General features: G+C 44.8%; 1 pseudogene; it reads left to right on the forward strand.

The window, feature by feature from the left end:
• Positions 1-208: 208 nt before the first annotated feature.
• Positions 209-971, forward strand: LOC115329207 (annotated as a pseudogene).
• Positions 972-20,604: the final 19,633 nt, after the last annotated feature.

The raw sequence follows: 20,604 nt of genomic DNA on the forward strand, positions 1-20,604 counted from the left end.
CCATTCCAGCTAACTACGCGTCGAAGAAAGACGGCTCGAGGTTTCTTGTATTCGACTCCGGTGTGCAAGATCAGGACCGCTTCCTTATTTTCTGCAGTCCGCAGATGATTGCGGTTCTTCAAACATCCAAGAAATGGTTTGCCGACGGTACATTCAAGGTTGCACCAGAACTGTTCTTTCAAGTCTACAGCCTACATTGTGAACTTGGCGGATCTGTTCTGCCCGCGGCTTATATGCTGCTGACCCGTAAAAACTGTCGTGCGTACACGCGAGCTCTGAGCGCCCTTATTAGCGAGTGTGGAGGGGTCTGCGAGCCAAGTACCATAATAGTGGACTACGAACTTGCAGCCATTAACGCTTTCAAAACAGTCTTGCCAACATCCGACGTGCGTGGGTGCTTCTTTCATCTATCGCAGTGCGTTTATCGCAAGGTTCAATCTGAAGGACTGCAAGAACTATACGCCGGTGATCCTCAAATCAACTTGGAGACCCGCATGATACCTGCTCTTTCCATGGTACCCCGGAGTGATGTGGAGGATATCTTCACCGAAGTGGCGTCCAGCGTACACTCAGCTCTGCAAGCAGTGATGGATTACTTTGAAGATACCTTCATAGGACGGCCAACGGCTGGGGGAACGCGAGACGCACAGTTTCCAGTGGAACTCTGGAATCACCATGACACCGTGCTCCAGTGCGACTCCAAGACCACCAACTCGGTGGAAGCATGGCACAGGGGCTTCCACGCTCATGTGCAGTGCTCTCACCCGTCTCTTTGGAGGTTCCTGGAGGTTCTACAAAGAGAGGACTGCATGCAGCTTCACCGGCTCACACAACTTGAGATGGGGCAGTGATTCAAGCCGGCAACAAAGTATGTGAAGGTTTCCGAGCGCCTGCAGACACTCGCTAAAGAGTATGAGCGCAACCATGCTCTTCGATTTCTCAGAGGCGTTGCTCGTAACGTATCCTTCTAAATTTTTTATTGCACGTGTTTTGTGAATAAACGATGTTTCAAGTATAAATCTTGGGTCTGGCCTCAGATGTTATGCTTGCTTCCTACACCGAAAGGCCAGTGCACCGAAAAGTCCGTGCACAGAAAAGTCCGTGTACCGAAAAGTCCGTGCACCGAAAAGTCCGTGCACCGAAAAGTCCGTGTACCGAAAAGTCCTACACCGAAACGTCCTGCACCGAAATGTCCGGATCCCTTTTGGGAGGTGTGTGTGTGTGTGTGTGTGTGGGGGGGGGGGGGGGGGGGGCTGATAAGACTGTCAGATAACTTTTGGAAGCGTGCGAGATAAAGGTGGGAAAGAATAAATGCGTAAACCAATCTTCAAACTAATTTTTCAAGAACGCTTTTTTTAGCACGTGTTCACGCGGTTATGGCGTGATTCACTGTATCTGGGAAAGTAGCGCCATTGCCTTCCCACCTGCTAGCCGGACACAAACAAATACCAACCTACAGACGACAAAACCTCACAAGGTGATTGGCTCAGCGCTGGCGGTTGCATGTTGATCGCCATTTCGGACCCTTTCAGAGCTTCGGAGCTTCGAGAGGGTCGTTCTAAACCAGTCGCACCAAGATCGCTATGGAGCATCATCGTACTGAAAGCGTTCCTCGGCCAATATGAGCGTCTTTGGCACTGTGCATGCAATACACTCATCACTCATGCTTATTTCCCCAGATCTCTTACAATTATGTTGCTCTTCTTGCGTGTTTCGAGACAGTAAAATTATTTTGCACTGCCTCCAAGCACTGATGTTGCGTGTCATGGCAGTACGAACATGTACGACATCACACGCGGCGTCGGTGCTTGGGGGCATTGAAAAATAAATTTACTGTCTCGAAACACGCAAGAGGAGCAACATAATTGTAAGAGATCTGGGGAAATAAGCACGAGTGATAAGTTTATTGCATGCACAGTGCCAAAGACGCTCATATTGGCCGAGGAACGCTTTCAGTACGATGATGCTTCATAGCGATCTTGGTGCGACTGGTTTAGAACGACCCTTTCAAAGCTTCGAAGCTTTGAAAGGGTCCGAAATGGCCATCGCCATGGTAACCGACAGCGATAAGCCAATTAATCACTTTGAGAGGTATTGTTGTGTGTATTTTGGTATTTGTTTGTGTCCGGCTAGCAGGTGGGAAGGCAATGGTGCTACTTTCCCAGATCCAGTGACTTTAGTTTCAACAAATGTGTAATTGCGAAAATCACAGCCGTGCTTACTGCGCGCTGTATCACCAACTTGCAAGCATTTTTAGGCTTACGATGTTTTCTCGAATACTCATGAAATTCTAGTATGATAACCCCACTACCGAAGTAGGCCTTTTTGAAACGGTTAAATGTACTCTGTTTATTGTTTATTTTTTATTTGAACTTATTTCCCGAATGGCGCTAAAAAAAAAGCCTACCCTTAATATCACCATCCCGAAACGACCTCGAAAAAAAATATTTTTAAGTTTTTTTTTTTTTTTTTTTTTTTTTTTTTATCTACAAGAACAAACTACGCACCGCCGAACTCTCGTTCTCCGCTATGTACCGCTAGGGGTCCGGAGCAGAACCAAACGTTCCAAAACGAAAGGTTGTCTATATTCGTAAGTCATCAATTATTTTCTGCATCTTTCAATGGGAAGATAAAAGTCGTTCTGGGTAGTTTGCGCCATTCATCCTACGTATTCGTGGGCTTGGTCCGCCGCCATTTTACCATTAAAAATTTCAGAGAATCGCTTATAGTTTTCGCATAACATAACGGTTCGTTATCAAAATATAGCATCTGATCCGTTGCGAGAGTGCTCGTTCAATGTGGGCATTCTTCCGAGCAAAGTGCTCCCGGTCAGTCATGCTATACACACGCGCGCAACAGGTACGAAGACCCCCCAAGCCATTTCTGAAATATGTGGACTGTCTCCAGCTCTAATGAAATGCAACTCGTAAAGACGTCACATGCGCGAAGTCGGGATCAACGCGCTCGCGTTGCCCATCCGTACGAGTCTCAAGACTCCTGCTGTAATAACTGCCGGGTCGTCGGTCGGGCCAATGCGCTCGGCTGAGTCACCAGGATGCCGCGAGATGAGATCGGCGACCCCGGCGAGTCGCGGCGACGCTCGTGTTGACGCGGGACCGCACGGGTCGACACCCATCAAAGCATTCCCCGGTCGGCCGGGGGAGTAATAAGAATAATTGGGCTGCATGTGTGTTAGTCTGCCTCGAGGGCCAATCGCGCATGCCTGCCTCCGCTACGAGAAATTCGGCCAGTGCAGTCCGATAGTCAGCCTGGGGTTTGTAATGAGCATCACGCACTGGTAGTGGCGTAGCCAGAGTTATGTGTGTGTCTGTGAGTGGTGTGTGTGTGCGGCAGTGCTGGGCAGTATCGCGATACAAATGTATCGCGATAGTATCTCAGAGATACTTTTGAATATCTATATCTCTGTATTGAGATACATTTGTAAAGTGTATTTGTATCTCAGTTGTGAAATATATTTACGATGTACCGCTTGTATCGCGATATTTTGCCAGATTTAGGTATCTCGTTACATTTGTTGCCCGGACAAGTTTACAGGATAAAAACATCTGTTTGGTGCAACTTTCTTCGGAATTTATAATATGAATCTGCCCTATAACATAATTCATCTCAGTCACCAACCATAAAAAAAATTGTGGTTTAAAGAAGGTTACCTGCACGGGAATAACAGAATGAGCTCGTCTCACAAAGCCCTCCACTCTTTCCAGTTTAGCGGAGCGATCGCTGTAAAGGAGTTGAGTAGAGAAAAAGTGCGGCCCTGTTGTCCAGTCTCCCTACACTGTGGGTCACTCAGAAGCAGACTTGTACGTAATCCGTTACAAGTAACGAAATTACTTGTAATCCCTTACATTTATCGGTAATTTAGTAAGGGAATAATTACATATTTTCTAGAGTAATTTTAAAGTAATTCCCTTACATTTTTTACGTAACGGATTCCTTGTAATCCGTTACATTTTTTTTCAGGACAGCCCCCCCCCCCCCCCCTTTTTTCTTCTAAAGTAAAGGTCGTTTTCATTTTGGTAAAGTTGAGCTCAAGGGAGGCTTGGCACTCTTCACTTCCGCAAAGCCTTTTTTTTGCAACACCAAGCCCCTGAATCTCTTTTTTTTTTTTTTTTTTACCCTAACAACAATGTCAAAAAAGGCAAATAAACATTTCTACAAAAAAAATATAAATAAAGAAAAGGGTGGGGGGGGGGGCAAGTTATATCCGTTTTTTTTGGTGTCTTTGTTTTTTCTTTCGATGGAAGGCGGGGAGAGGAAGACACCAAATGATTGCATGCCTTTTCGAGAAGCTCGAGGCGGTAAGTGCACAGACACGAATGAACAATGTCCTTCTCGGTTATGGTGACTAGGACCATTTTCATAATGTCACAACACGAGACAACGCTCCGTCTATCCTAAAATCCACTAAAACAGATGTGACAATACGTGAAGGTGTTATTGCCACAAGCATCCTCGTTTGTCGATGCACACCTATCATCTCTTAGAAAATAAGATGCATTTTTTTCTGCTTCTTTCACCTTATTTAACCCTCTTTTAAAAGCTGCTTACTTTTTTTGTAGTCCAACTTCTAGGGTTGGCCCACTTTAGTTGTGAATTCCAGCCAGGTTATCTGCCTCTCAGTCACCCTTTTTGTGAGTCAGCTTTTTGCGAGCACTTCGAAAATGGTAATAGTCTTCCTTTCTTCTTCTTCCTGTTTTTACCCCAGCAGGACGCATCTTATCTCAAGCAGATATCTTTACAAATAAAACATAATGGTGGCTGACGTAGACTTGATATTCTGGGCTTGAGGATAGAGTGAAACTCGTGAGTGGAGCGCGGCTTTTACTTAGTTCTCTGCCCTTCGCTGCCGTGGCATCAGCGGACGTCTATCTGAAGAACACCGGAGTAAACTGCAGTCGGTCCGTGCTCCGTGCGTTTTTGAACGGCACCAAGAAAGCTACACATGGCAAACGTGCGTTTACATTTTCTTGTTTTAACCAACTTTCTCATTAATTGTTGTTATGAGTGTCCTGTTTTTGTTCGTTTTATTCTCGATTACTTATATTTAAACATTGGAAACTTTTTCATGTTCACCAACGTCTCAACCCGGGCTCAACCTGTTCAGAACCAAAGGAAGAAGAATATCGAGCCAAACCTTATTTATTATTTAATATGACACTCCCATCTAGTGCCTCAGTTCAAATGGTGTTCAGCGTAGCAGTCGACATATTGAGTAAGAAAATAACGCAAAACGTCTGACCAGACTTTCGAGAGTCAGCTGTTGCTCAAAATACTCAAGGTTAATAAATGGAACAGGTGGCAACAATGAGAACTTCAATAACCTTCTTCCCTTTGTTTCTTAATTCAGGAAAATACTGTTGAAAGTAACGCCACAAAAGTAACGGATTACTTTTAGGGGTAACGGTCAGTTACTTTTACCGGAGGGTAATTGTAATTGTAATAAATTACAATTGAGCCTTGAGTAATTGTAAATGTAATTCCTTACTATTTTTCAGTAACGTGTACAAGTCTGCTCAGAAGCTTATAATGTGACAGTTTGAGATGCGCCCTCACGGCAAGACTGGGCTGATTTCGGGTGGACGGACGCCTTTTGTCAAGCGTAGTACGCAGTCTTTACCGTTCTGTAACTATGTGGTTAAACAAAGGTGACTTTTTTTTTTTCTTTTTTTTTTTTTTTCTTTTTTGTTAGCGGACTTAATGATAGATAAAGAGTTCGAGGTAGTGGGCAGTGCATAAAATGGCACAAAAAGAGGAGCATAATCATAAATTACCTCTCGCATTCACCACGAACTGCACCCTCAACGCGTAGCACCGTTCGGGAACAAATGTATTTCTATGAGTATCTGAATCTGTATTCTGGAATACTTTTTCGCCGTTATTGCGGAAGTATCCCAGGGATATCCCGTTGCATAAAAGACAAATGTATCTCAGTATCTCTATTTTGGACTTAAAAGACATGTATCTCAGTATTTGTTTTCCCGAATACTTTTTGGAGTATATCTGCCCAGTCCTGGTGTGCGGGGGGGGGGGGGGGGGGGGGGGGGGGGCTGTAAGGCTTTTAGCTCCCCCCCCCCCCCCCCCCCGCGGAATCCAGTCGACCCTATAGACGCTATCCTTTCGCATTGACTACTCACTAGAAGTTCTTAGGTGTCTTCTTTTCGCATTCTTTTCTGCCTACTTCAAATATTTCGTGACCCACTGTACCTTTCGTTTGTTCTTCCATGGACGTGACAAGGGTGCTCCGCCAGTGTTCCTTGATTAAAAGCTTACCCGCTTGCCGCCCGTTAGAGAGCAGCTGAATTAGCTGCCTAAGCTTGTGAAACATTAAATATCCTTCCACTTTCTAAGCTTTATCATTATAAGCTTAGGCAGCTCACTCATAGGAACGGAGTAAGCGGCTTTGACCTCATTCGTGCAAATCTGTCTGAATATAATTTAAGGGCAATGAGGACATACATACTACCATATATTAGGACTAACTACGGCAAACAAATGGTCAATTTTCAGGTTCCTCAGCTCCTAAATGCAGTCGGCAATACCTTCATAATTACTGGAAACCAAACTAAATTTAAGAAAAAAAAGATCTACGCTCCTTGTAATTTGCCAATGAGTTAATGATTCCATAGATATATTCCAATACATTTTTAAATATTTTAACCAGCATTTTTTGTGCATCCGTTTTTATTACAAATCTTGTATACCTTGTGATAACGTTTATTTGTAGATTTTGTGTGGACAATGTCAATTTTTTAATTTGATATGTGCCTGGAATTGATGAATGTGTGATCTAGCTTTTTCACTTTTGTAATTTTTACTGAGAGTGCTATTGCTTTTTTTATTACTGCTTGATGTTTTATATTATTACTTTTATGCATGGGCAGTCCAGCGACCCACGCTTGTGTTTACAACACTGTTTACATAAACAACATCAATATGTGCTACTGTTCCTTCTTTACAATTTTATAATCTGTGTGTATTCATCATCTATTGTGTGTGTAAGTGTGTGTTCATTATATCTTGTTTCCATTGTCCGTATTTTTGCTACTTTTGTGCTGAACGAAGTTTACCCTTAGTACTGTTGCTGTTGCAATTTTTCGCGTAAAAATTATTTCTTGGCGCGCGTGTCCCACTCAGACTGTTTAAAAAACAGTTTTTTTTTCAGGGTTTTTTTAAGTAGGGACTAGAAGCTCCGCCTTCAACACGAGCTTTCTAGCCTTGCTACCACAAGTGTGAACGCGCAGGCACGCCCAACCAAAGCACTGCGGAAGCCAGCGAACTCGCGCTGAAGGCGGAACGGTGAACGGAGTATAGACCATTCCATTTAGCGCTCTCTGGAAGGCACCATTTTGTTCGACCGCAGCGCCCTCTCCACACATCCGGGAAGTTCAGCGGGTTCGGCGGGGTAAAACGAGAGAGAGGGCACGCGCCCGACTACGCTAGCAGACGACAAACCGGGAGGTTGCCGTTCTCCATCTTTGGGCTGTATCGGCGGGCAGTACGGAACATCGAACTCTCGCTCGTGGCTGCCGTTGTGAAGTGGTTCACGTTCTTAGAATAGTTGTGGCTAATCCAAAATCAGCCTATAGCTCTCTGTTGTTCTATTTCGCTTAATGATCAACTAGCATATCCTTTTTCCGTTACTTAAATATCAGTTGAGTCAGCCGGCAGTACTACCCTCCACTACTGCGTGTATTGCGGCAGGAGAGCACGTTTTATTTATTATTTCAGACTTCCACTCATGGTCGCTAAAGGCCTACACCAGTACGAACTTTGTATAGTAAAAAAGGTACAGCAACCGGATTTACTTTTCGCCAAAAAGACCGGCCAATCTGACACAGTTTCGCCTATATTTTTTTTTATTTGCACGCAGGTAACAGCGTTATTGAACCCTGTGAGTCGTTTTATCTAGCATAGTATCACACGACAACTGGCATACCAAACTCTGCGCATCTGCGCTTAAAACTTCCAAAATGACGCGATTTTAAACAGAGCATGCACGCCAGCCGGACGCTAGCTACAGCTCACTCGGCGGAGCAGACGACGTCCGGGATGAGAGGGGGAGTGCTTTTTTTTTTCTCTTTTACCCTCTCTGCTATGACCCTAATGGAACGCAGCGGCAGTCTCGAACGAAGCGATTTACAGCGGGCGTCCCTGGTTTTGAGAGGGTACGTCAGTGTTGCCCGACTGCGCTGAGCTGTGGGTTTTCTAGTCAGTGGGCTGTGGCAGTCTGCGTAGGCGCACTTCCGGGAGCTGGTGGAGGCTAAATTGTCGCGTTCTATTTTTTATTTCGTGTTCTATGGCGAATAGAATTTCTTGGGGATTTTAAGAATGCATTGTACTATTTTTTGGGGGAACAAAAACGAAGAAATGAGAGCTGTTTCGGTGAGTCCGTGCGCGACAGAACAAATGCAACTGGAAAATTTGTTTCATTTTATGTTGATTTTTTTCTGGCACCGTAAACCAGACTTGTACGTAATCCGTTACAAGTAACGAGATTACTTGTAATCCCTTACATTTATCAGTAATTTAGTAACGGAATAATTACATATTTTCTAGAGTAATTTTAAAGTAATTCCCTTACATTTTTTTTCCGGAACCAACCCCTCCCCCTTTTCTAAATAAAGTTTTTTTTTTTTTATTTAGGTAAAGTGAAGCGCTGTGACACTGTTACGCGAATTGACCAGCACAAAGGGAGGTTTGGCTCTCTTCAGTTCCGCAAAGCCTTATTTATTTATTTTTTTTTTTTTTTTTTTTTTGCAACACCAAGCCTCTGATTTTTTTTTTTTTAGTCCCTTTGTTTTTTCTTTGCGATTGAAGACGGGGAGAGGAGGACACCAAGTGATTGTGCGCCTCTTCGAGAGGCTCGAGGCGGTAAGTGCACTGAAAAGAATTAACAATGTCCTTCTCAGTTATAGTGACTACGACCATTTTCATAATGTCACAACACGAGTCAACGTTTCGTTTACCCTAAAATCCACTAAGAAAGATATGATAATATGTGATGGTGTTATTGCCTCAAGCATATTTATTCGTTGCTGCACACTTATCATCTTTTCTTAGAAAACAGGATGTTTTTTTCCGTATCTTTCACATCATTTGACCCAGTTTTAAAAGCTACTTACTTTTTTGTAGTCCAACTTCTATGGTTGGACCACTTTATTTGTGAATTCCAGCCAGGTTGTCTGCATCTCAGTCACCCTTTTTGTGAGTCAGCTCTTTGTGAGCACCGCAAAGAGCTGACTCACACTGCTGCCTGAATCGCCGCCGTCTTTGCGCATGCATCATATCGTTATCGTTTATCGTTATCGCGAGTAACGGAGGTATCGGAACGATCTACTAAGTCTCTCGAATAGCAGGCAACGGCTGCAACGACGAAGCTTTGCTTTACATTCGAGGTAAATAGCACTTCGATGGCTTCGCTGAAAAAGCTCAATGCAGAGCATGAAGTATTCGTGAGGAACAACATGGCACTCCCATCCAGCGCCTCAGTTCAAATGGTGTTCAGCGTAGCAGTCGACATATTAAAGGGGCGGTGCAACGATTTTATGATTAAAAGAATTTGCATCTCGTCATATTTACGTTGTTTATCGTGTCCCAGAGGACACGATAAACACTTCCTTCATTAAAATTGTCGCGATTCCGCTGCATAATCGCAAAGCAAAAGTCTAGCTTTTTCCCCCACCTGTAACCCCAAGTGGCAGCCGAAGGAACTACGGCGGAAAGATTACGTGACCTCGCTCGGCTCTAAGCTGCAGCATAGCGCCCGCTAATGTACGCAGAGAGAGGGAGGGGAAGCGTCCTCCGAGATAGCACACGGGAAGCTACACGGCACTCCGAATGACGTCACTGGGAGTGCGACCAGGTGTGACCCTGAAGACTGGGAGTGAGTTGAGGGGTGCCCGAAATACCAATCTTTATCTTTTTTTTACGCAAAAACTAGGACACGCAGGCGAAATCGGTTTTCTGTTCTTTACTTCAGAAGTGTCAGGGGGCAACTTCCAGAAATCTTTGACCGAAGTCCGAAAATCGTTGCACCGCCCCTTTAAGTAAAAAATAACGCAAAATTTCCGACGAGACTTTCAAGAGCCAGTGTTGCTCAAACTACTCAAGGTCATTAAATGGAACAGGTTGCAACGATAAGAGCTTGAATGACCCTCTTCCCATTATTTCCTACTTGAGGAAAATAATGTTAAAAGTAACGCCACGAAAGTAACGGATTACTTTTTGGGGTAACGGTCAGTTACTTTTATGGGAGGGTAATTGTAATTGTAATAAATTACAATTTAGCCTTGAGTAATTGTAAATGTAATTCCTTACTATTTTTCAGTAACGTGTACAAGTCTGCCGTACACTCAGCTGTGTCAATTTACAAAGGTCTCAGCAGTCGAAAATATTTGACCACACAGGATATCCGAACTGCATGGATATTCCCCGCCCACAACATGAAATTCAACGAGTATCATCAATCGAACAACATATAGATATATTGTAAGTACCCCACGGTGCCGCGTTATCCGAACAGGACTTGAGAAAGGTCTCAAATAACACGGCATGTCCAATATACAGTGCCGACGATCGCCGATAGTCACTTCACGACATTCGGACGGAATCCGGTGTGTTTTGGGGAACATCTAGAAGAGAGCTGCTTTTTCGCACAGCCTCAAAGCAAATGAACGAACGTGTCTACTCCGTCGCCACAACCCGGACCCGACCCTATCAGTTATTTTTCGCGAAGACCCAGAACATAGCCGGGAAGGCTTTTTGGAGATTAGGGAGTTTCCGTAGACCGCGTCTCCCCATCCGCTAAAGGCTAGCCCACATGGTGCGCTTTTCTCCGCGTCTGCGTCGCGTCTGCGCCTGCGCTTTGACGTCACTTCCGGCGCCGGGACGAAACGCAGCGTTTTTTGGCGCATTCCGGCGCATCTGGAGGAGCCAGATATCTTGCGTCCACGCGTCGCGTCTCGCGCTGCGTCCAGAAGGCAACAACCAATGAACCGCCGTGTTCACTAGTTGCAAGGAGCGTTTGAATTTTCTCCACGGTTTTCGCCACGGACCTCGCGACAAAGGCGATAATAATAATAATAATAATAATAATACTTTTTATTTGCACATATTGCGATACCGACTCGGCAGCGTGCGAGGCTAGGCAAAAAGGTTGAGACCCTTACGCAGGTGGGCCTGCTAGCCCGCCGCCAAGTAGGGAAGGGGATACGGAAAGGAAAATAAATAAAAACACTCGAAACAGAAAGATACACACACAAAAACGGGTAGCAGCCCTGTGCCATTCCAAGGCAGAGCGCACGCGCGCACGCGCACACACACACCCGCGCGCGCGGAGTTTACAAAATTTGCACGCTCGTGGCCTTAAAAACGGCTTTTAGGCCCCGCCAACGCTAGCAGCAGGGCGAACATGGGTGGGTAGTTACGTCCTTCCCCCCGCGGATATCAGTTTATCATAGCTTTTACACAAGTCCAGGGAATCCTCTCTGCTCCGCGGGAGAGGCTACGCTCCTTCAGCGGAACAGAGAGGACCTAGCAAAGTACAAAAGCGTCCTGCACTCTGGCAGGCGAAATGTAAAGATTAGAAAGACACCAAGAAACAAAGGTACAACATTAATACTACCGGCAACACCGGCAACAACGCAACCTCTGCACCGGCCAGCGGCCAGCGCGGCCAGCTGTGAATGTTTTGGCGCGGGCGATGGTGATGCCAAAGGCGTATCGAAACGTGGACGAGGCGTCCGCACTAAAAAGGATGAAAATTAGTGAAATTGAGCTTCATTGCAATTGCTGTAACAAAAATGCGTGCTTACTATTACTAAAATTAAATATTACGGCATGTAGCCACCATTTAACGCGCGATTTCTATTTAAAATTTGCTTATGTTTCTTAAGCGCGTCTGGCTACGTTGGACAGACGCTTCGGAAACGCAGACGCGAAGCGCTGCCCGGTAGAGCTGCGTGTGGTTTGACTGGGCGTACGCGTCTGGCTTAGCGCGCGCGCCAAGCCGAGACGCGCGTCTAGACGCACTGAAAAACGCGCCATGTGGGCTAGGCCTCCGCAACGAAGAAGCCGCTACTGCGCCTGCGCACCGCTAGCCTTGACTGAAGAAACCCGGATCTCGTAGCGGGTTGCGGAGTGTGTTGCGGGACGGCGAAAACCATCTCAACATAAAAAATCCTCCAAGAACGTCGAACTGCCTGCGTCGCGGGCTGCTTGACGTTCGCTCTCTTCGTTCGTTTCCTGCGAAGGCCGAGCAGGCTAGGGGCACTGGTATTCCCTGGTTCTCACAGTGGAAGATAACACACAAAGGTTAAGCATTCTAAACAGACAAATAAAGTAAAAACTTCAAAGAAAAGCCGGCGAACTCCGAATGCACAATGCAGATGGGGAGTCACGCTGACCGGCTTTCCACAGCTCAGGCGGGTGCCAGAAATTTCTGGCTGATAGGGGGCGCTCGATTTGCAAAATGGCGGCGGCCAGAGCGCTCTTTTTGGAAAGGTCTATAGTCGGAGACGCGTTCCGCCTCGAGCGCCAGCTTTCTGCCTTTGGTAACACTTCGGCGCACGCGGAGTCAAAGCCCGGCGGCCTCAATGTTTGTACGGCAGTACTCCGCTGGCTGATTTACTCATCTACCGCAGACACATCAGACACCCCGCTCTTCAAACACTACACTGCGTTCGCATGCGCGCTTTGTATTTAGTCTACAGGTAACTTACCATCAACGTGTATTTTTAAATAGGATATATCTGACAAACCGGTATTCCCATCTTTTTTTTCAAACCCTTACTCGTTTAAAAAGAAAACAGGATTCTCAAATCACGTTTTTATGATAAGTACATCACCGACTCGAAACCATAAAGTTTATGACTGCTGTATAAAAAAAAAAGTGAAAGTCGTTTACAACTCCCTGTAACGCCGAATTGGAGCGCAGTTCTTGAGGAGGAGGAGGGAAGGGTAGACCCCTCCTCCTCCTCCTCCTTCTCCTCCTCCCCTCATTCTTTAATATGCTCCGGGGGGTCACCTGACCTTAGGGGAGGGGGTCACGTGACCTCGGCGGGGGGGGTGTCACGTGACTTCGGGGGGGGGCGGGAGGGGAGTCACGTGACCTCGGGGAGGGGGCCACGTGACCTTTGGGGGAGGGGGTCACGTGACCTTGGGGTGACCTTGGGGGTCACGCGGGGGCCACCTTGGGGGGTCACGTGACCTTAAGGTGACCTTGGGATGACCTTGGGAGGGGTCACGTGACCTTGGGAGGGGTCACGTGACCTTGGGGTGACCTTGGTTGCGCCGACGCCGCTCAAGCCGGAAACGGGCGCCTAAGAGCTGCGCTCTAAAACAATGCTATTTTAGAGCGCAGCTCTTAGGCGCCCGTTTCTGGCTTGAGCAGCGTCGCCATCGGCGTAACCGCGCGTTGCATTATGGGAGGTTTCCCATAATTATGTCACACGCGACGTCACGAGGGAGGAGGAAGAGGAGGAGGAGCAGGAGGAGAATAGAATTTTTTCTGCTAAATTTAGTGGAAAAAGTTTTCCGCTAAATTCAACGGAAATATTTCTCCGCTTAGTGGAAAAATTTTTCTGCTAAATTTAGCCGAACAATTTCCAAATTTAGCAAAGTTCTCCGCTAAATTTAGCGGGGGAATTTTCCGCTGGATTTAGCGGGAAATGTAGCGAAAATTTCCCGCTAAATGGGAGGGGAGCAGGAGAGAAGTATTTTGATCTTTCCTCACTGGAAATATCAAATTAAAATCGCGTTATTCAAAATTCCCAGCATCATTTGTCACTTGCGCAGTGGGCTGCGTCAATTCCTGGTCGATCTTCTGTTGAGGCAGAAAATATTGAGCAGAATTACACTCACAAAGGCTGACAAACACACAGTTACCATGTCGCTATTCTGCACATCATCGTAACCGCTGGTAGTACCACACTGTACGATGGTAACCGCACGACCGCACGGCGTCCAATTGCATTCCAATGCGCGAGAGTAGAGCACCGCCTAGCACAGCGCTTGTCATGTCCTCTATACTCTCGTTGTCCTCGTCTTTTTTGCACGCTGTTCCCAATTTCTTAAGGCATTTCCTGGCCTCGTCGGCCCCGTCGCGTTCTCGCGCGTGCGCAGACGTTTGCCGAATTTTCGCCGAATCTTGGCCGATGCGAACGACCTTTGGAACTTGCTTAAAGTATTATAAATGAATGCATCTAACGTTTTGTGCCACCAATTGTTAAAAAATTTACAAGAGCCTTTGGATTTCTAGGAAGTCACTGCAGCTAAAAAGACAACTGAAGCGATTAACAAAAGAAAATGCAAAGAAGCGACGAGTCCTTCGATCTAAATGAAAAATTAATGTTAAAACCCAGGTTAACATTGATAAAAGCAGTTATTTCAATGAGTCTTTGCCAAACTTCATATCTACTTCACCAGAAAAGTTATGGCGTACAATATCTCCGCATTCTATGGCGTGTGATGTTTTTGAGGTTGACTGTAGAAAGTATCATCTCAGACGCATTTAATAAACACTTTAAATCGTTTTTATACGCAAGACAATGATGTTTTACCATGTTTTGATGCCCACTACCCTCCTATCCCTAAGCAAAAAGAGGCTGTACTTCAAACATAGTTAAAATAAATTGAATATTAATATTATGTTTGCATTCATTCTGTATTTTTGTCCCCATCCAAAATACGCGCAAGGTATTCAAAATATACCATAAATATTAATCAGGAAAGATTTTAGATATACCAAAAATAGAATTCCTTCCCCCTCAAGATGCCATTTGTGTAATAAAAACCGGCTACACATTTTTTTTTATTTTTATTTTGGATGTTGCTAGTAAATGGTGTCCCTGTGGTATTTCAAGGTACTACTACATGCATCCCACAACTACGCATTAGGAGAGAACACAAACACCATGACGCACTGAACACCTGAATCACGGTTCCGTTGACTACTCCAGAGCCTTATATTGCCTACATATTAAAGGTAATCATTTGGCCGGTGACCACCACTGCACTTATTAAGGTTCCAAGTATTCAATCGTCTCCTCGGAATTCTGTCAGAGGGAAAGCAATGTTTTGAAGTTCGTGGACAATATCTCTTACTAAAAAGCATTGGTACAACTAATAATTCGGCGCAGTCGCTAAAACAATATCCACAAAACGGCTCCTAGAATAAATGTTATTGCTTCTCTGCATAGCACCACTCAGGACGAAGCGAGTCAAGGCAGTTTCTTCACTTTGAAATGGTTTTTTTTTTTTTGCTTTTATTTACTACTTGACTATTTAATATGGTCATTAACGTCACTATATAAAAGTCACTACTCACATCACGTACAATGGTGAGTTTACACATTCAGTGAACTGACTATGTGCTATCACAACCACGCCAAACAAATCTGCTCACAGCACTTGCTCAAGCTTTTGCTGCATCAGCAAGTGTTGTGGTTGTAGTTCCCGAACTCCGTTTGTGATTGGTGTGCAAGAAACTCATCATGTGTGTTCTTGATAGAATGCCTGATATTGTAATTACTGAACACGGTATATTGAATAAGCCAGCGGTTCTCAAATGGCGGTCCGCGGACCCTCCGCGAAGGCAATCGGGGTCCGCGAATCCCTGCCTCATCAGTCAAGCCCGGCAATAAAAGTTGTCTTTTTTTAAATTCAGAAGAAACTTTCAATTTTCGGGTGAGTTTTCTCGTGTGCATGTCAACGAGAGAGAAGTCTACTTCACACTAGCCCTCAGTTATATCCATTTATTAAATCATTTTCATAATTGACCAATGCATTCGCCTTGCCCTCACCACGATTGGGGTCCTCCATCGCCTCCGCCGATCCACAAGGGGTCCAGGAAACATCAGTGGCTGAGAACCACTGGAATAGGCTATTGAAACTTGCCCGGCATTATTCCCAATGCATTTTTATCAAGGTACGCTGAATGGGTTTCGAAATATCTGTTTGTTTTGTTTTCAAAATCACTGTACGTGGGTCAGGTTCCAGACGACTGGAGAACAGCCAGAGTCAAACCAATTAATAAGAACGGGAACAAACATTGCATAGGGAACTACCGTCCAATTTCTTTTACTTCAACTGCATGTAAACTTCTTGAACATAAAATATATAATCATTTATCAGCAATAAGCATAACATTTTGTTTAAACATCAGCATGGCTTCAGAGAAAGTTTATCGACAGGTACTCAATTAATTGAAACTATTCACGAACAGAAAACAAATTTATGCTATTTTTATCAATGTCTCGAAGGCATTCGATGTTTCCGGTAAGAAATTAATATACAAATTAGACAAAAGCCGCCTCGGTGGCTCCGAGGCGAAAGCGCTGGCCTACGGATTCCCATGTGGCGGGTTCGAATCCCGGCCGAGGTGCCCGCGATCTGACGGAGGCCTATTGCGGAGGAGGCGCCGTGTAACCGAGCTTTCGGTTGCACGTCAAAAGATCCCCAGGTGGTTCAAATTAATCCTCAGTCCTCCGCTGAGGCGTGCCAGGTGCCCGTCGTTGGTTTGGCAAGTAAAACACTCAAATTTGAAATTTGAATTTGAAACAAATTAGACAAAATATATAAGAACACAAGTCAGTAAAGTTGACTAGGCCTTAGCATATCTCTGAAACTGTCGACACTACGTAGTTTTTGGAGAACAGTGTTCTGACCGACTCTCTGTGGAGTCTGGCCTTGCCCAGGGGTCTGTGCTGAGCCCTCTCCTTTTTTGCTGTTTATTAATGGCATACTACGAGATGCTCCTGTGAAAATCAAGTTGTACGCTGATGACTGCATAATACACTCAGCAGTAGATAGTGCTTTGGATCACCTTTTATTGAACAAATCATTTCAAAATATCGAGACATTGTGCACGAATTGGCAAATGACCATTTACTTTGATGAAACGGTTTTTATAATAATTACTAACAAAAAACACTCTTTAAAGTTTGTTTACAACGTTAATATTACGTCTTCTCGTCTATAAAACTAGTATTGTCCTCCCAACATTAAACTGTGCTGTAATTATTTGGGATGCTTTCACTAAGATTAACATTAGCAAACTTGATTGAGTACAAAAAAGACCACTCGCTTTATTTATAACAACTTTGGGCGTACTTCCATGACCGAACTTTTAACCAGGGCTAATTTACTGCCCTTATCTAAAATAAATCGACATTCTCGACTAAAATTTTTGTACCAGTTAATTAATGGCCGTTATAAGGTAGACCTTTACGAATTAATCACTTTCTCATCAGGATATGCTACTCAACAAAGGCATGATCTAACAAAAACTCCTTTTCAATCGTGTGATAATTGCTTCAAGTATTCCTTTTTTCCACGAACATTAACTGAGTGGAATGACCTCGCTGAGAGCATTGTTATGCAGCCATCATTGTCATTATTCGCATCTAATTTAAGTTAGCTCCTCTGTTACCGTATCTGTTCATGTGTACTATAACTTACAGTACACGTAGCAGAACGCGTTGTAAACTACAGAATACACAGAAAGAATAAAACACATGAAGGACGAACACAGACGCACACAGTCGTCTGTGTTCGTCCTTCACAACGAGGTAGAGGGGCTTAGAGTGATACAGAGCCGTAAATGTAGAGTTTGGCCATTCGTTGGGAAGTATAGGAGACAAATGAGGAGGCGCCATTGGCTGAAAGCGGGCTGGGCGTGTTCCAGGGCGTCTTCATAAATTTGAATGTGACCAACCAGAAGCTGGATATAATACCCTGGCGGTGGTCGCGACAAACAAACCTGATAACTGCATTGGAGTAACTCTCAATGGCTGAAAATATGGTACACGTCATGTTTCAATAACGTTAATCCAAAATGATGGTGGAAGAGTGCGACTAGCGGAACGATCGATATGATCCGTACGCCAAGGGCCCAGGGCCGGGAATCTGCCGTGCGAACGGTCACACTCTGTCCGCGCAAAACAAAGTTGCGCGGCGCATTCGTTTCTTACATCTTTCTGCACGATCTTGATCAAATTAACACGTGCACCCTATTTTCAACCACGAAGAGTTACTACACTTCACTCTTACGCGCTTATTAAAACCATATACGAATATAAACTTTTGATCAGAACTGTTTGCCTCTACCACCGCTAGGGGATTCTTTTCGGCTTCTGGTTGGTCAAGAGAGCATGCCAAGCCCTCTTTCTGAGTCTGCCACACGCCCTGACTCTGCCCGCGCCTCCCATTGACCAAACTCTCTACATATACCGCTCTGGAGTGATAAACCGGAAGTTCGGAAGTGGCACCCCCCCGGTTGCCGCCATGTTGTACGCAAATGTGACCACTCGTCACGTGACATCCCAAGAGTCGTGACGTCACAGGTAAAATGGCAGCGCCCAGAGCTGGCGAATGCTAGTTTGTTCGGTGCGCGGTAGCCGTGATGTGCAGCTGCTTTCTGACGACTTCGGGCTTGTTCGTGCTCGCTGACGCAGGTATAATGTGAAAAAATGAGAGAATGAAACTTTATACCGTTTTTGCGCAAAATCGCTCTGGACCATCTGGATATTAACGCCTGTGAGACAACATCAGCTCTGCATCGCCGTACCGGTGCTCGGATTCCGGGATGTGTTCGAGGATCGATAGAACTTTGAGTGCTTTTAACATGAAATTTTCGCATTCTCTTAGCTTTGTTTGAACGTTGAAATGTCGGAGAATCGACGCAAAATGTATGCGTCGGATGTAGGGCCTAGGGGAATTCGTTTCAGCCCTAGGTAACTGCATAATCACAGATACTTTTAGCGATGAAGCTCCTGCGATTTTAACCTTTTGTGCTAATCGACGATTCTACATTAAATCGCTTTTCTTCCTTTTTTTTTTTTTTTTTTTGAGTGCGAAGTGCACACTTATTTTCAGCTACGAGGATGACGTTTTATTGAGTGTGGGGAAGAATAAATCGTTGCAGGCACCTGGTTCGAAGCTATTCGATTTCCTCTAAAAACAACTGTTTTGGTGCATGCATAGATTAACTGCACATTTTTTCTCTTTCATAGGAATTATTGCAGCAATACTCTTTTTCATCAAGAGTGCATTGTATTAGTCGGTCATTTATTTAATTGTTCTAATTACCTGGATAAGATGATTTATATTTGTGTTCATCCCTTGCCTGGAGAGCTTGTTGAAAAATGTTGACTATTATTCCTTTCGGTCTCTTCAATAGACTCTTTTCAAAAGTGTGGGCTGCCTATACTTCGCATCACCGTAACTTGGAAAAGGCCAACCGCCACAACCCCCTCGAGCCAATCAGAGAGACGGAGTGAAGGTGTGTGACAAATCTGTGCAGACGAGCACTCTGATGATATGTTGTCATATGCGTCTTTCCAATGTGCGTATTGACTCACCGAGACTGTAGCCTTTGCCGTCTGCCAAATTCTGATGAAACAAATTACAGTAGCTACTACTTTAATTACCCCAGGCTTTCATACTTTGGGCATTTGTTCGACAAGAATGTTATGTCCGCAATCCCTGTGAATTCGGCTCAGCGCCTACTGGACTTGAATGCTGCATTAGCGTTCAGCGTGAACTGGGACCCATTCGTGTGCTTTGCGCCGAAAAAAATGGTGACAGTTGTGTTGCTTGATAAGGTTCTGCAAAGGGTCTATTGTGTCATACGTATAGGAAGTGTACTGCTATATAACTATGCATCAACACATGCTATTAAACTATATGCTCAGAGGTGTGTTTGTTTTTGCAATTAACAAGTTACAGCAGTGTGTAGTTTTAAGTATCTTCTCTGCAATGCCTACGAAGGCCCCTGGAGGGAATAAATTAATAAATAACATTTTCACATCACTGGAGTTGGTTTTCGGATGCACCACATGTTCAGGAAAGGGTGAACGAGTGCAGCCCCATGCAACGAGTCTGCCACTCTGGTATGTTCCATTAATTAATATTGAAGGGTCAGAGATGCGAGTGTCCTCGTAAGGTCCAGAGCGTGCAGTGAACACAATTCTCGGTGTATAGACTCTCAAGGCGCGAAGGCAAGCGGAAATATGTTTATCTCGTTAGTGTATCAAATATGTTTATTTCCACTTGATTACATAATTATTGATTTTTCGTAAATGGTTCCATAACGAGTTCTTTCTGCAACAATCTCGTGTCAGGCGTTCGGTCGTAGTACCTGTGGTCCTTGTTGTCGGATGACGCTCCTGGCACGTCGGTGTTCAGTTTGGTCGAGTGGCAACTTTGACCGACTGATGCTGTCTTGTAATCATACATCATGTGCGGCCACTGACATCTGATGCACTGAAGCTGCAGGGCTGGCTTCTAATTTGCCAAGTTTCCTGGTAGTTTTCTGCATCAATAAAGCAAGCTCGGGCATGTATTGCTTACGTGGCTGTGCCTTTTGCTGTACCGTTGACTTGATAGCTGGCAACAATGTTTATTTCCTATCCCAGTCTGGTGATGCTTGCAGTCCACTTCTGAGAGCAACCAACCATTCTATTCTTTCAAGTCACTCAGCGGCATTCTCCCTCAAAGTTGGAAATTGTGTGTTTTGTGGGGTGGACACAGATAATTGGTGTCAGCAAATTTTTAGGTATTGCCCTCGGACGAGAACCGACACCA

The sequence above is a fragment of the Ixodes scapularis genome, unplaced genomic scaffold (genome assembly GCF_016920785.2).
Source record: "Ixodes scapularis isolate PalLabHiFi unplaced genomic scaffold, ASM1692078v2 PGA_scaffold8__174_contigs__length_109621045, whole genome shotgun sequence".
In the NCBI taxonomy this organism is placed as follows: Eukaryota; Metazoa; Arthropoda; class Arachnida; order Ixodida; family Ixodidae; genus Ixodes; species Ixodes scapularis.